This window comes from Ambystoma mexicanum, chromosome 10 (assembly GCF_040938575.1).
Source record: "Ambystoma mexicanum isolate Mex_15411 chromosome 10, UKY_AmexF1_1, whole genome shotgun sequence".
Classification (NCBI taxonomy): Eukaryota; Metazoa; Chordata; class Amphibia; order Caudata; family Ambystomatidae; genus Ambystoma; species Ambystoma mexicanum.
Genome location: NC_090932.1, coordinates 1,436,667,652 through 1,436,682,243, shown reverse-complemented (window position 1 = coordinate 1,436,682,243; position 14,592 = coordinate 1,436,667,652). Strand labels below are relative to the sequence as shown.

Here is a 14,592-nt window from a genome sequence, read left to right as displayed (position 1 = left end):
GTGACACACTTGACCACCGCCACCACAGATGGCTGTGATAACGGTTAGAACTGCGTGCTGCACTAGGGACCCATCTGCCCTCCAAAACCCCCTCCTCTTCCAAGGGGTGAGACCGGCGTGTACCATTGTGGTGACATACGCTGAGTCCAAATATATCGTGACATGACACCCTTGCAATGCTCTCAGCACTTCGCTGAGCGGTACAAGTTCTGCCGGTTGTGCAGAATAGTGTGTAGGCGACCTTTTCATGACCACCGTCTTGTTCTTCCTTCCCTCAAGTTGTACCACTGCTGCCCCTGTCCGTCTCTGTCCATCCTCCTGATTAGTTGTGGACAACCCGTCAACCAAAGGTACCTCACCCTCTGTCAATGCACAATGCCTTGCTTTGGGAGTATCATTCTCCTCCCCCTCATATGTGGCACAGTTGTGTGCTGTCAAGTCCCCTGCCATGGTCATATGTGTTAAAAAGGTGGCAGAATTCACTGCTTTACCCCTTACCCCATGAATAAATATGGGGTTTAGAGATGATAATCTCATATGCCGATGACCTAGTCAAGGTGGATTTCGACCTCACTAAAATAGCAAACAAAGAATGTTCCACATACAACGTTACTGTGAACACCCCATTATGATTGTGGAACTTTTCTCTATAACAAAGGCAGCAGCTGCTAATGCTTGTTCGCACGCAAACCGCCCTTTGCTTCACTGCACCCAAAGTACCACTGTAATATGCCAATGGCTTATGGCCCATAGTGCTCTTCTGTGTCAACACGGCTGTCATAAGCTGACCATTAGAATGTGAAAAATAGAATTCCTGTGTAGAGTCTGGGGTAGCCAGTATGGGTGGCAAACTGATGACTTCTTTTAAATCGTCAAACTGTCTGATCATTTCTGTCGTCCACAGTAACTTGTGGTACTTTGTTTTCTGTGCTTCTCTCAGGGCTTGCAAACGTGGCCTTGTGTATGCCACGTAATCGAGGATCCAGACCCTGCAGTAGTTACACAGGCCCAGAAACCTCTGCATCCCCTTAATTTAGACAGGTCTGGGGGTGGCGTGTACTGACGCCGCACTATCGGGTAGTATCTTCTTCCCATTCTCTGACATGAACGGTCTCAAATATATTTCTTCCCACTGGCAATATTGTAATTTAGCCTTGTCAACCTTGTACCCCTTACAGGCCAGCAATTGTAGAAGTGTAATGGAGTCCCTTAGGCACTGTTGTTCACTGTCACTGAATAGTAGCAAATTGTCCACGTACTGGATAATGGTGCTAGGTGAATTCTGTTATATACTCAGGCTCTCGCAGTGCCACTGAGGTAATCTAGTATGTTTGAACCACAGCTGGCCCTGTTTGAATGCCGTGGGGCACCTCGACTCAGAGTGGAGTGGGATTGAAAATAATGTATTTTTCTGATCCACTAGAGTGAAATGTGTGGCTTCTTTGGGGATGCTACATAAAATTGTTGCAGGATTCGGATCTACTGGAAACTCTTTCTGTACCACATCATTTAGGGGGCGTAAATCCTGGATCATTCTCCAGTTGCCCTCCGTAGATTTTTTTAACCGGATAAATTGCTGTATTGAACAGGGATCTAAATGGCACAATAATCCCCTGGGAACAAGGAAAATGAGTCAGAGCTACCTCTCCTTTCAAGCGCTAAGCAGAGATTAACATGTATCTAGTGTCTAGTGGGAAACATTAGATCACACCAGAGGAGCACAAAATATAAGAAAAGCAAGTTTATTCCGATTGAGAAATAATAACAGAAAAACAGAACACGCACATGAAAAAAAAGAGTCTGGTGTGCAAAGAATTTAACATTAAAGCATGACATTAAAGCAATGAATGACATTTTGTGTGAACATGAAGTCGAATTCAAGACTTTTCACAGTGCAAGATTCATTTTGAGATGTTATATGGGTCAGAAATCAACGCATGACTCATTGCAAAGCTTGACCATTCCTAATAGGACAAGCCTTCTGTCCGACACTAACAACCCTTTGCAGGTCCAGCGATAGTCTCGTTCCTGTCACCACTTCAGGCAACACATCTGGGTGAAAAATGAAATCAGTGGGCACTCGCCTGTATTGCTTAGCAATGTGGGGGACCACCTTCACGAGTAACGTGATACCATAGATAAACATGTCTGGGTCTACAAGAATTCCGCAGACCACCACATCTCTTGTCATTGTGTGGATAATCGACGTCGCCCTTACAACTCACATCCCAGGTGTGGAACACACTACTCCATGATCTGTGAAGGATATGGTCATGTGTAACTTACTGAGCAGGTCCTACCCAGCATATTGACATGGGAACTCTCGGAATATAGTAGGGGTGCTCATACTATCTTCCCTACCACCTTTACATCCAGCTCCTCAATGTATGGAACCTTAGAAATAGCCGCAGAGAATGCCTGCGCGTCAATATATTTTCCTGATAGTGGAAAGTTTCCTTCCATGGTACATGATTTAATTGCACCAGATTCCAACATAAATATGAATTGCTTCTTTCCTATGTCTGCCCCCACCAACGGTTCCTCTTCAGGGTGGATAGTCTTCGACAGGACCAGACACGCAAGTGCTCTCTGTGGGTTTTCCTAATCGGGATACATGCTCATTCCATGAAACGAGAAGGGGCTACCTCCTCCTACTGCTGGTCCCCCAAGTGGAGCGGCAGTCCCACCTGCTGCCCTTAGTCCCGGGTAAACACTGCTCTGCTGTTGCTGCGGCGGGTGCCGCATTTGTATATCTGGCGCTTGGGGTTTCTAATTATAAGTTTGGTATTGTCTTCGTGGATTCTCCTGGTTCTGGTATTCTTGACCCTGTTGCTGGTACCCTATTCCTTGAGGTTCATGGGGCCCTTAGCCCTGCTGCTGTGGCCCATAATTATACCCCAGCGCAGACCTGCTCCTGCGCTCGCTTGCGAAATGTCCCCACCTTAGACAATTTCAGCATTGTGCCTGTCCAAACCCACCTCCCCTGGGTCCAACCCCTCCTCCTCTTGCCCCCCAAAATCCCCCTCCTCCTCGCTGTGGCCCTCCCTGCTACCACTGTGAACCGGGGTACTGTTGCCCCCCACCCTACTGTCCTTGTCCTCCATCCGCCGAGAGTGCCGCAATAGTGGCACTCACAACTTGCTGGGTACTTTCTGTTCCTTCCACCTGTACTGGCGTCTGCCCAGGCACCTGAACTGCCACCTTTGCCAATGTTTTCTCCACCAACTTCGCATAGTCCCCCTGACGCCTTTGCACTGTTTCCCTCTCCTGCTCCTTAATCCTCTTGCAATGAAGCACTATTATGCTCTGTATTTCTGGCCACCACTTTGTCTCAATGCCTACAATTATTTCCAGTGCCTTCTGCACTTAGTTCGGCAAACCCTTCTTTACGATAAAATAAAATAATGGTATTTATTGATCCCACGGCCCTCCTGTCTCAGCTCTCCACTTATCTTGCATTTTAAGAATAATCCAGTTGGATCCTCATCCCCCATGGTATACTGCATCAAGGACTGTAAATCGAGAGTATCCGGAAAAGCCCTGCGCAGTGTGCCCCATACCAATGCTCTAACTCCATTAAACAATACCCCATCATGAGCATGGTCACCCAAGCTTACTCCTGGGTATCCAGCCTTGACCCATACATCCCCAATTACGGCAACCATCAGGCTCATAAGATCCCCTATTACCAGAGGCACCCCTACCATTTGTTTTTCGAATTCGTATATCCACTTACTCGCCCCTGTTGTGAGCACTGGGAGGGCCTTAATTAAATTATTCCTATCCATTTGGGACCAAGGCACGTACTGTCCTCCCTTCCCCCTTATGTATTAGAGTCATCTGCATTTGTGCTCTTCTTCCCACACCCTTCTTCACAACACCTCTCCTTTTTACCAATGCCATCCAGCCAGCCTTGTTCCTCAACCTGCCCCCTACCCATATACCCTTCTACACCCCTCCCTTCTTTCTCACTCGGATCCTCTGTGGACGTACCAGCATCCTCTTCCTCCACATTTGCTCCCAACACAGTATTCCCTTCTTCCAAAATGATCCATCCATCTGGGCTCCTTTCTTTCTCAATAATTACACCAGTATTATCCACCTTCAGCAATGTTTCCCCAGATTTCCACTCTCCCAAACCCTCTCTCAGTGCACTTAAATCCTTTCCTGTTCCTGGGGATGTCTGTAACTTCTCCAGTTCTGCTAGTAAACCTGTCAACCTGTCCTCGAAAAACCCTAGACCTGTACTCTGTTGATGCCGGTACATCAGGTGGATGGGGGAGCGGTAGCCTGTGGTACTACTAAAACTGGGTAGGACCCTACCAAAACAGAAGGGGTCCCTATCACAGCGGGTACTTAATTTGGATTGATGTATCCTTCTGCAGGATATGGTGTTAAGGGATATAATCCCCTACCCCCCACTGGCTCCTCACCTTCTCCTTCTCCCTTTATGCACTTCTCTTTTCTCTGTGCCTTCGCTCCAATCCCTTGATCTTATGTGTCTTCGAACATACAACATAGATCAAGAATCTGTTTTCTAGCTTCTTTCCCTTATATTTTGCTATTAAGAATGTGGACCTGTTTTTCAAGATGCACTTGTTGTCCGAGCCCGCCCTGGTCATGGGCAGGGCATCCCCCCCGTTTCCGCAATCCACGGCTTATGATATTTCTCCACCCTGTCACGATACAGTGACATGGCCTTATACATGTGCTCTAATGGTGAACCTCCCCCCATGCTAGTGACGTCTAACTGTACAGCTTCTCTAATACGGCGCGCACGCTGCCATTGGCTTGTAACAACAAAAGCAGGAGAATCAATCCCCACCCTTCTCCCTCACCTTTCCATACGCACACACGCTGCTCCGAGAAATCGGGCAGCACCACACCATGCTGCAACTCACACAATTGCCACCTCTTCTGGGGCCTGCTTTTTCACCCATAAAACACGACTACAATAAACTACCCAAAGCACGACACTACCAACCGCTACTTGTTCCAGGCCTACTACTTATATGACGACCACTACCTTTTATTTCCATATACCTTCTTTAAATAGGTATTACCGAAATTGGTCGAACACAATTGTTCGAATGACTGAATTGACCGAAAGCCAAGGGCCCGAATTGACCTTTGCACAATTGACCGTATATATATTTCTGAGGGTTGTCGAATCTTCTTCGATCACATGCTTTGCATAGGCCAGACAGTTTTTTTCCGCCATACTAGTCGGATGCATGTTGCGGACTTGCCTTGGCTTTAGCCATTTATTCTTACAATTATCGTTAAACTTCCTCGTTTACTTCCACCTTACACCGAATATCGACGCCGGTGAAGATCGAGGAAACCATCCGTCTAGGACTGCCACGACGGACGTCGGGCCTTGGAAGGCCTCTGGCCTCAGCCCTGTACAGTAGGGAGAGTGGGGGGTGGTCAAACAGGCTTTTCCCACCTTTTTTCCTACATATACCCGCCCGCTGCCATTTTGTAACATATGGAGAGTACTCTTTCAAATTCTGCCCTAAATGTAACAGGAAGTTTCCCTGGGTGGATAAGCACAATACGTGGAATCTGTGTCTCCCACGAGACCATTCCGAGGCTACCTTGTCGAGCTTGCAAGCTCTTCAAGCCAAAGACCCTTAAAGACCGCTTGACCAAGCGCTGGGCCCACTACGCCAGGCAACTAGAGACCATAGATGTCAAAGGGTCGTTCAGCGATATGATATGGCATTTGTAACGCTCCTATACACAAGTGTTTCAAGGCGCGAACGCCACCGTATCTGACGGCGAGGGCAAAGGGGTGACTTCGGACACCCCCGGAGGACCGCCGACGGCCACATTGTGGGGACAACACCTCGCGGCAAGAGCGCGACACATACCACCTCCACTAAACACACCAGCCCCAGCCGTGACTCAACATGCATGTCGAGCGATCGGCAACGGAAGACACCAAGAGTGCGGTCCAACGAATCTGTGTTCTCTGGGCGCTCCTGTTCGCGCTCGCCTCATGACAAAGACCAACCGTCCGCGGTTGATAAAGGTGTCGCTCTTTTAATAGTCCCTGAGGGGCCCGATCGTCAGAAGACGATTCCGACCTCTATCCTCAGTCAAGACACATAGCGTCTACACCCGAGATTCAACGTCCTTCCTCCAAAGCAACCTCCTAATCTCGTACCATCTCCGAATCTCGACTCCAGGCGTCAAATCCCTCAGAGGCCCCTAAACATACTGGAAAGCATTCCTCTAGCTCTAGTCATGGGAAGGGGGATAAACAACATAAAAAGTCGTCAGAACACCATGTTCATAAGGATGAACAGAAGGCCCCTAAATCTATAGGAAAGTCCAAGGTCCCTGACCCTACTACTAAAAGTAAAGTAATTCCTCCCACTGCTCAGGATATGGGCATGGAGAAGGAACCAGAACATGTTATTCCTAGCTCCAGAGAATGGAATTCAGCTGATATTGATAGGGTAATGAGAAGGATGTCATTTATGGTGGACATCTATGAAAAAGACCCTAATTACTTTCATAGCTATGCCAACACCCCGGCTACCTCTGCCCCTTTGGGGGTCTAAGGAAATTCAGCCCCCTGCTAAAAACCTTGCTCTGATGCCCCGGTGCAGAGCTTGGTCTCAGACCCTTTTGGTGATCGAATCTTACCACCCTATTTTATATTGTGAGGAAACTGAACCACAATCGGTGGAAGACCAGACAGGGGTCTCTTATTATGGGGATGACTAGGACCAGGAGGAGGAGGATGAGGCCTACAATCTAGACACCCTGATTCCCAAAGACACCCCTGTGCATGACTCGCCGTTAGATAATCAACCTCCTCAATGAGGTACTAGCTAAAGCAGCAGCCCATTTTCATATTGACACGCAGGGTGTCCAAGAAGATATGGATTTCGCTGAAAAGATCCTAGGAGACAGGAGAGCCATTACTCAGGCCATCCCTATATTAAAATCCATCCAGCATAGGATTGATCCCTCGCTCGTAACCCCAAATCTCACTTGTGCGGTTTATCCGCGAGTCGAGAAACTATTCTGTGCCGCACCCTCTGACCCCCTGTACATTAGGGGGCAATTAAAACCGGATTCCCTGGCTGTAACAACCACCAGAAAGAGGGCAGGTACACAGCTTGCTTTTTCTGAAACACCTCCTGATAAGGAGAGCAAAACACTATACGCTCTGGGTAGAAAGGCTGCCTCCAACTCCGCCTATCAGGCACGTATTGCCAAGAGTGCCACTCTTTTGGCAAGTTACAATTGCCACCAGTGGGAAGAAGTAGCTGCTTTAGTATCTTCCGCACCTGTACCCCTAAAGAGCCAGTTGGCTCAGTTGGCAGCAGAAGGAAAGTCTGTATCAGGATGCATACTAAAGACAAACTTTGATGCAGCAGATAATGCTGGAAGATTAATCGCTGAAGGCACGGTTATAAAGCGTCACGCTTGGCTAAAACAGTCAGGGTTCAAACCTGAGACCCAAGCCACTCTTATAGACATGCCGGTAGAGCCGAACGTACTATTCGGCAAGGTAGTGGAGGAAGCCTTAAAGACAGCTAAGGACGAGTAGGAGACTGTAAAATCTCTCGCCCAACTCACAAATAAACCCTCAGGACAGAGGGGAAACAATATTTTTCGTCGCTTTCGGGGCCAAAGCTCCCAGAGGGGTTCAAACAATTACCAAAATCAGGGAACCTCATGGGGCAACAATCAGTTCCGATCATCACTTGGCTTCCCCAGAGGGCAGCGCAGGGGCCACACTAGTGGTAGAGGCAGCCCCGCCAGAGGTGGTACGCCACACAGTAAGCAGTTACGTTCCGCTTCAGGTCCCTTCCCATGCATCCCCAGTAGGGGGGCACATTTCCACCTTTAACCACGCATGGGAGGGGATCACTTCGGACAGATGGGTGCTGTCCACAGTGTCCGGAGGATACTGTATAGAGTTACTAGGGCGCCCCCATGACCATCCTCCGCGACAGAAGGTACGCTCGTTGGAACATCAGAAAATACTCCTTGAGGAGATCGCCATTTTGCTTGCAAAGGACGCCATAGAAGTCCTCCCGGTCAGCCAGGTAAACAGGGGTATTTATTCAACCTACTTCCTTGTGCCAAAAAAAGATCTAACAAGGCGCCCAGTATTAGATTTGCGCCCTGCAAAGTATTGCAAGCCACACAAATTCCACATGACTGACCTACAAGAAGTAATCCCCCTACTAAAAAGGGGGGATTACATGGCAACATTGGATATGAAAGATGCCTATTTTCATATTTCAATGTTCCCAGTGCACAGAAGATTCTTGCGTTTCAAAATACACAACCAGCACTTCCAGTTCAAGGTGCTGCCCTTCGGTATAGCCTCAGCTCCAAGGGTATTCACCAAGGTATTGGCAGTGGTGGCGGCGCACCTACGAAGGGAGGCAATCCCAGTGTACCCTTACCTGGATGACTGGCTCATTACAGGGGAGTCTCCCCTAATTTGCAGATTCAACATCCAAAGAACAATCAACCTCCTCTTCCAATTAGGCTTCTCAATCAACGAGAAAAAAATCAAGCCTGGTGGGTTGGACTTTCCATCAGAGGAAAGAATTCAAAATATGTTGCTGCAAATTCCTCAATATCAGGCTGGTCACCAAATAAGGGTGCGCAAAGCGATTCGTTTGCTAGGCATGATGGCATTTTTCATTTACCTGGTTCCCCACGTGCGCCTCTGCATGCAACCCATGCAGGAATGGTTGGCGAAACAGTGGTCTCAAGCAAGTGGTCAGTGGGATCTAGTGGTCGTTTCGCCAACGCTGGTAGAGAGTCTTCGCTGGTGGACAAGAGAGAATCTTACGAAGGGGAAACCCTTTTCGATCCAGAGTTACAGGCCGTTGTCACAACAGACGCCTCCCTGGCAGGGTGGGGAGCCCACTACCTTCACCATACACTCATCAGGGTCTCTGGTCTCACACAGTGGCTCAGAATCACATCAATCTGCTAGAACTTCTGGCAGTCTTCAGAGCGCTTCCGGCATTCAAACCCCTACTATCCAACCAGTCAGTGCACAAACAAGGGGCACTTGTTCTCCCAATATGTCCAACCTTCCCAGAAAATTTGGAAATGGGCACTCAAACGGAAGATTTACCTGTCATCCCAACATGTTCCAGGGGAACTCAACTCGCTAACAGATGCTCTGAGCAGCGATTCCCCCCCAGAGGACCACGCGTGGCAACTACACAAAGAGGTCATAGGAGACCTCTTCTCTCAGCCAGGCTCCAAGGGGAACGCCCTATGGATGAATTGGTCAGGGATATTTGCCTACGCTTTTCCACCAACCCCTCTGATGAGGAAGGTGGTGAACAAGCTCCACCATGTGGGCTATTTTAACCCACTTATGCTCTGCCCTGAGGCATCACTGTGTTCTGGTGGTGCCAGATTTATCAAAATGGCCGCAAAACCTCTGCACGCCAAAAACCTATGGAAATCGTGCTTTACAACACGAAAAAATGGCTGCCAAATCTACCATGCATGTTGTCAGTGGTGGAACAGAGAGCGCACTCCTGAAACATGTCACTGGGCTGCCCAACAAGTAAAAATGGAGCCTGCATGAAAAGCAGTGCTTTGCTGAAAGAAATCCAGAATCTTGTTTTTAAATCTTTTTCTTGGTTGCTGAAACTGCAGAATGCCGGTACAAAACACCATCAAACATCCAATATTTTTGCTGGGTAATACAAGTCACTTAGTTCAAGAAATCATTATGAACATACAAGGTCCAGAAAAGCTAAATTTGTCATCAAAACATTCACAGCACAAATGTGTCTGCCTGTGAAATCTGTCAAAATCTGGGCGCAGTAGCAGTGGCCGCCTGTATGACAGCTATTTAAACTTGTACAACTGAAATCTAATGTCTGAAAACTAAGTGACCTGTTATTGAGAGTAACCTAGGTTGTAACTTTTTAATCCTATGGTTTAGAAGCTGGAATAAGTGTTCTAGCTGCTTGTTTTGAAATTGCAATTTTGTTTTAAACCAAGAAAAAAAGTAACAGAATGAAATTGAAATTAAGCCTGCCTAAAGCAATCCAACAAGTCCAACAGCTTTCCCCAAGGAGGCCAGGCATCTCCCTTCTGCTTCTCTCCACCAGGATGTCACACCTATGTGATGATTATAGGGTGGGGGAACAATTTGGTCTGCCAGGGGAAGAAGACGATGGACTTCCCCCAGTCAAAGGAAGGCTAAGTTTGAAGAGTCGTAAAATGGCCTGGGCCTCTGGAGAAAATGGGAGGATACTGCTTCGGAACTGCAGAGAGCCAGATGGAGGCGGAGACAAACAGCCATTTGGGGCTAGTCATTCACAAAGAAATATTTTGTTTAAATACATATAACTTACCACTTAAAATTGTTTAAATTACAAAAATCACATATTTGTGTATCTAAATTCTGACTGTACATTTTAAGAGGCAGCAAAACCGTGTGACATGTTCTAGAAGGAAACAGCGGAAAAGGTGGTTTTTACACGAAATGTATTTATGTCAGAAGTATGAAACGTTATACCCTTATGCCCATGTTCAACACGCACATTTGTACACATTTTCGGATAAACTGGACAGTGTGTTCCGGACAAAAAGGGCAAAATTCTGTCAAAAGCAGACACAAGATCCTACAGCGACGAGGTTTGGAGGAGTATCTGCTACTCAAAGAATGTAATCTATATATGTTATTATTATAGAGATTGCACACATGTAAATATGTATTGTACCAAAAGCAGATTTTATGTTCAAAGGGACAAGGGGAGGATTCTCTGACTCACAAACCCACATCATCATGGTGACACCGCTTAGGATAAACCAGCACACATACCCTTTATCATAAGCATAAATAGAGACAGCTCAGACTGAAAAAAAGACACACAGATTCACCCACTAACCGATTGCTGGCAGAGAACCATCTATTTTCCTTGCTCCTGACTCCAGAAACTTGGCAAGCAGAAAGGCCCATTCGATTAGTTCAACCATTTTCAACTAGGCCTTGAATTTCCAGAAACAGAAAGAATCTCACAAAACCTAAGGGGAACAAAAGAAACAGCTGGGCTGTTCTGTAACTGCTTTCCTGCTAAAAGAATTATTACCAGAACCAAAAGATCCAATCCCGTTGTGCTGTGCTGTGACCAGAGAACCATTTCAGACCCAGTCCAATCTGGTGTGCACAGCAGTTTGGCCCAGAATCCCTGACGGTTCCGTTTGAAACCCATATAGTAAGTATCTATAGATAGAATGGTGTCACTAGCATCTGTACTTTCCATAGTAATCCCTGTCTTAAACCTATCCTCTCTTGTATTTAGAACCAATAGTGTTAGGAGTATTTTTGAATTGTCAGAACTGTTCTTGCACTAAGTTTCTCTCATTTGTTTTCTAAAACCATAAATCATTAGTATTGTGAATCAATAAATTGAATCCCAAAAAGAAAGTGAGTATCTGTTAGGGAGAATTCTCTGTTTAGGCTGAATTTCCTAACCTAGTGAGACCCCCAGCAGCTTTGCTGGATTTTTGGGGTTTATTACTTTCTCCTGCCAAGAGTGAGACTCTTTTACCCTCACTCTGGGGCATGATTTGAGTGCGTTTCTTTGACTCTAGATGTGTTTAATGGGCTATGGGGTCTTTTACTCCATAGGGCTTCATGTGTTTTTGTGATGTGTGTTACACAGCATCCTCAGTGCAGTAACCCAGGGGTGTCATAGTGACCCCCCAGTATAGACTCCACACCCTGGGACTGACTACTGTCTCCCAGGGCATGTAAAGTCACCATTGACTTTACTAGTCTCAAAATCTGAACAGAACCAGTACAAACCATAATTATGTGGACGTACTGGCCGGGGCAATTTGATTGCCCCGGGGTCTGTTAGTCGAGGGGGCACGTCTCCGTCCCCCCTGATCGAGTTTTGGCTGATGGCAGTGGATACTACTTTTTATATTCGACCGCAAATATATCCCTATGGGATTTCCCATTGTTCGAGGCTACCAACTTTAATTATTTAATTCCTATAGCATCGAACATACCGCCGGTTTATTTATTTAATATTAATTCTCCGGTTGGTATTTTTTGCCAGAACTCGGTTCTAAAATGGCGTTTGTGTTCGCTTCTGTGACTCCAACCCAAGTCGAGCTCTTTGTTCCACTTTTTGGCAGGCTTCTCCACAGAAGCCCTCCAAAGTGGTGCCACTCTGTCTGGGCTACTTAGGAGGGGTGGAGGTGGATTTAGGCACCCTGGACTGAGCTGCCCAGGCAACTCAAGTCGCACTCCGTCCTGATTGGCCCAAGTGATGAACCGGCCGGCTCACCACTTAGCCTGTTTGAGTGACAGCTAGGCTGAGTGAATGGGGGTTTTCTGCATAAAAGCAAGGCTTTGGGGACTGGAACTTTAGAAGTCGCCACAGGACCTAAGAATCCGACGAGGGAGAAGCTGAGCCGACCTGCTACGACCACACCACTGGTGGAGCCCTGCTGAACCGTCTCACCACTTTTCCCAATGACAGAGGAGATCTCCATTCCGGAGAATCTTCTTCCTTCGACTGGTGGGGATAACCAGTCTGCTTCCTTTTTCGCTTCCTGGATCATCTCGTGGCCGCCTTGCCTGTGCCAAGCACCCCGGCAACCGGGATACCATGTTTTACCACTACCGCGAATCAAAGGGTAGTACCTTTAACCGGAAAACTCCGTGGCTGGTTTCTTCCCTGGCAGTACAACGACCTTCATCTTTCCTCCACGTCGAGATCTTCTCTTCCTCTGGACGACGCCGCGACTTGCACCCGCTGCCAGGAACAACTGCCCCCGCTGGAGGATCCTTTCCACATAAGGTACCGTGTTCCGCCTGGCTTCCCTTGCAACCGACTGTACGGGGTAGATTTAGCCCCCGGCTTTTGACCCTGGGTTAACCTGGGACACCCTGGCTAAACTTTTCTGAGCCTAACTAAAACTTTTCTGAACTCCCTGCAAGACTTTTTAAGCCTGTTGTCATTGTGTGATCTTGGGTGCATTTGTGCCCTTCTCTCTCCAAGAGTGGGCCCGACCGATGGACTTTGGCTCACAAGTAACTTTTGACTTTCCTGCCTTGCTTAAGAGTTCCTAAGTATTAGTGTGGTGTATTTTCCTACGTTCTGCCTTTTTCCCTCCCTTTTCCGTTAACATATTGGAGTGCCATCTATAGTTAAGCGCTCACCTCTGTCTGAAAATAAGTGGTGTTAACTAAGACTTATCTGATAAGGAATAAGGAATGTATATATAATAATAGTAACTGTGTGTAGAGTGATTTACAATAATAGTGCTGGAGTGTTTCAATAAGTGTGTTTTTAAATAAATAATTATATACCTTGATACCTAAGCTCTGGTCAGTGTTTGCTTGTGCTATTGTATCTGAGTGCCTATTGTGTATACTTTGCATACTGCCTAACTCTTCTCGAGGGAAGTCTGATTGCTCAGCCACAGCTACCAGATAAATCTGGGTGGTGCAGACTGCTACCAAGTGGGTTTACTGCCAACACCTGTAGTCCTAAATCGTTTGCAGTGGTCCCCAAGGGAACTGCACAGGTTTCTGCCTAACAGTATCCACCACGTGAAGGGTCTGTGGCCAGGACTGTGGAGACTCATGTGTGGCATTCTCTTTTGCTATAGTCATAATCTAGTATCAGAAATCCCATTTGTCTTTTAAGCGCATCCCTGTTTTCCCATTCTTGCGCCTATCTCAGAAAAACAACCTCCACTAAAACGTCCATAACTTTCTCAATGTTTATGCTTGTAGCTAACATCCACAGCTTTCCATAGAACCAAAAACTGCATTCCAAATCCATATAGTTCTTCCGTGATCGCGATTACCGTGCACGTAAAAGTTTGCTGCAAATTTTCTTTTTGGTAAAATATTACAAGTGTGAAACAGCTTTAGATTGCACCCGACCTCAATTTTAAGATTTCACATTGCTTATTAGTATTAAATCATTGCTAGTGTTTGCCTGTAACTATCTAAAGCGGCTCCCATAAGAATTTAAACAATTTCAGCAATTTAAACCATATTTAGGGGCTGATTCATGGAATTATTTGCGCCAAAAACAAGGTGATTTTTGCGCCATACTGCCCGCAAATCCCTGTTTAACAAATGGGGATTTGCGGGCAGAATGGCACACAAATACCCGTTTTTCGCCGCAAATAATTCCATGAATCAGCCCCTTAATGGTTTACCCAATCCATTCTCAAGATAACTTTAAAACCATTTTGACAGTTTGCCAATCAATTCTGTTTCTCTCTTGTGTTTGCTGGGGGGAAATTGGGATTGACATTTTGTTTGAATTTTGCCATTCCTGAAACCTATTTCTCTCCTCCTATCTCTTTACATTGCCTGTTGGGGGGTTGATGGGTGTGCAGGGGGAAATAGTAACCATACTGCTATTTGATCTGAACACACAAAAAAGTATTATTTCTGTGCTGAATTGTTTTGCTCAGTATTACTCCTTATGATTAACGAGATTGCTTAGTGCCACATCACCCCATTGGTGATTATTGTATACCCATTAAACATAGTGTTATTATATTGTAACTACATAAAAAAATATTTTAACTGATTCCTGG

General features: G+C 46.5%; 1 protein-coding gene across 1 annotated transcript in view; it reads left to right on the top strand.

Moving 5' to 3' along the window:
* The window catches only part of PTPN11 (protein tyrosine phosphatase non-receptor type 11), a 1,257,273-nt gene that overhangs the window by 996,548 nt on the left and 246,133 nt on the right, over nucleotides 1-14,592 (top strand). The gene's annotated exons all lie outside the window — the stretch shown is intronic.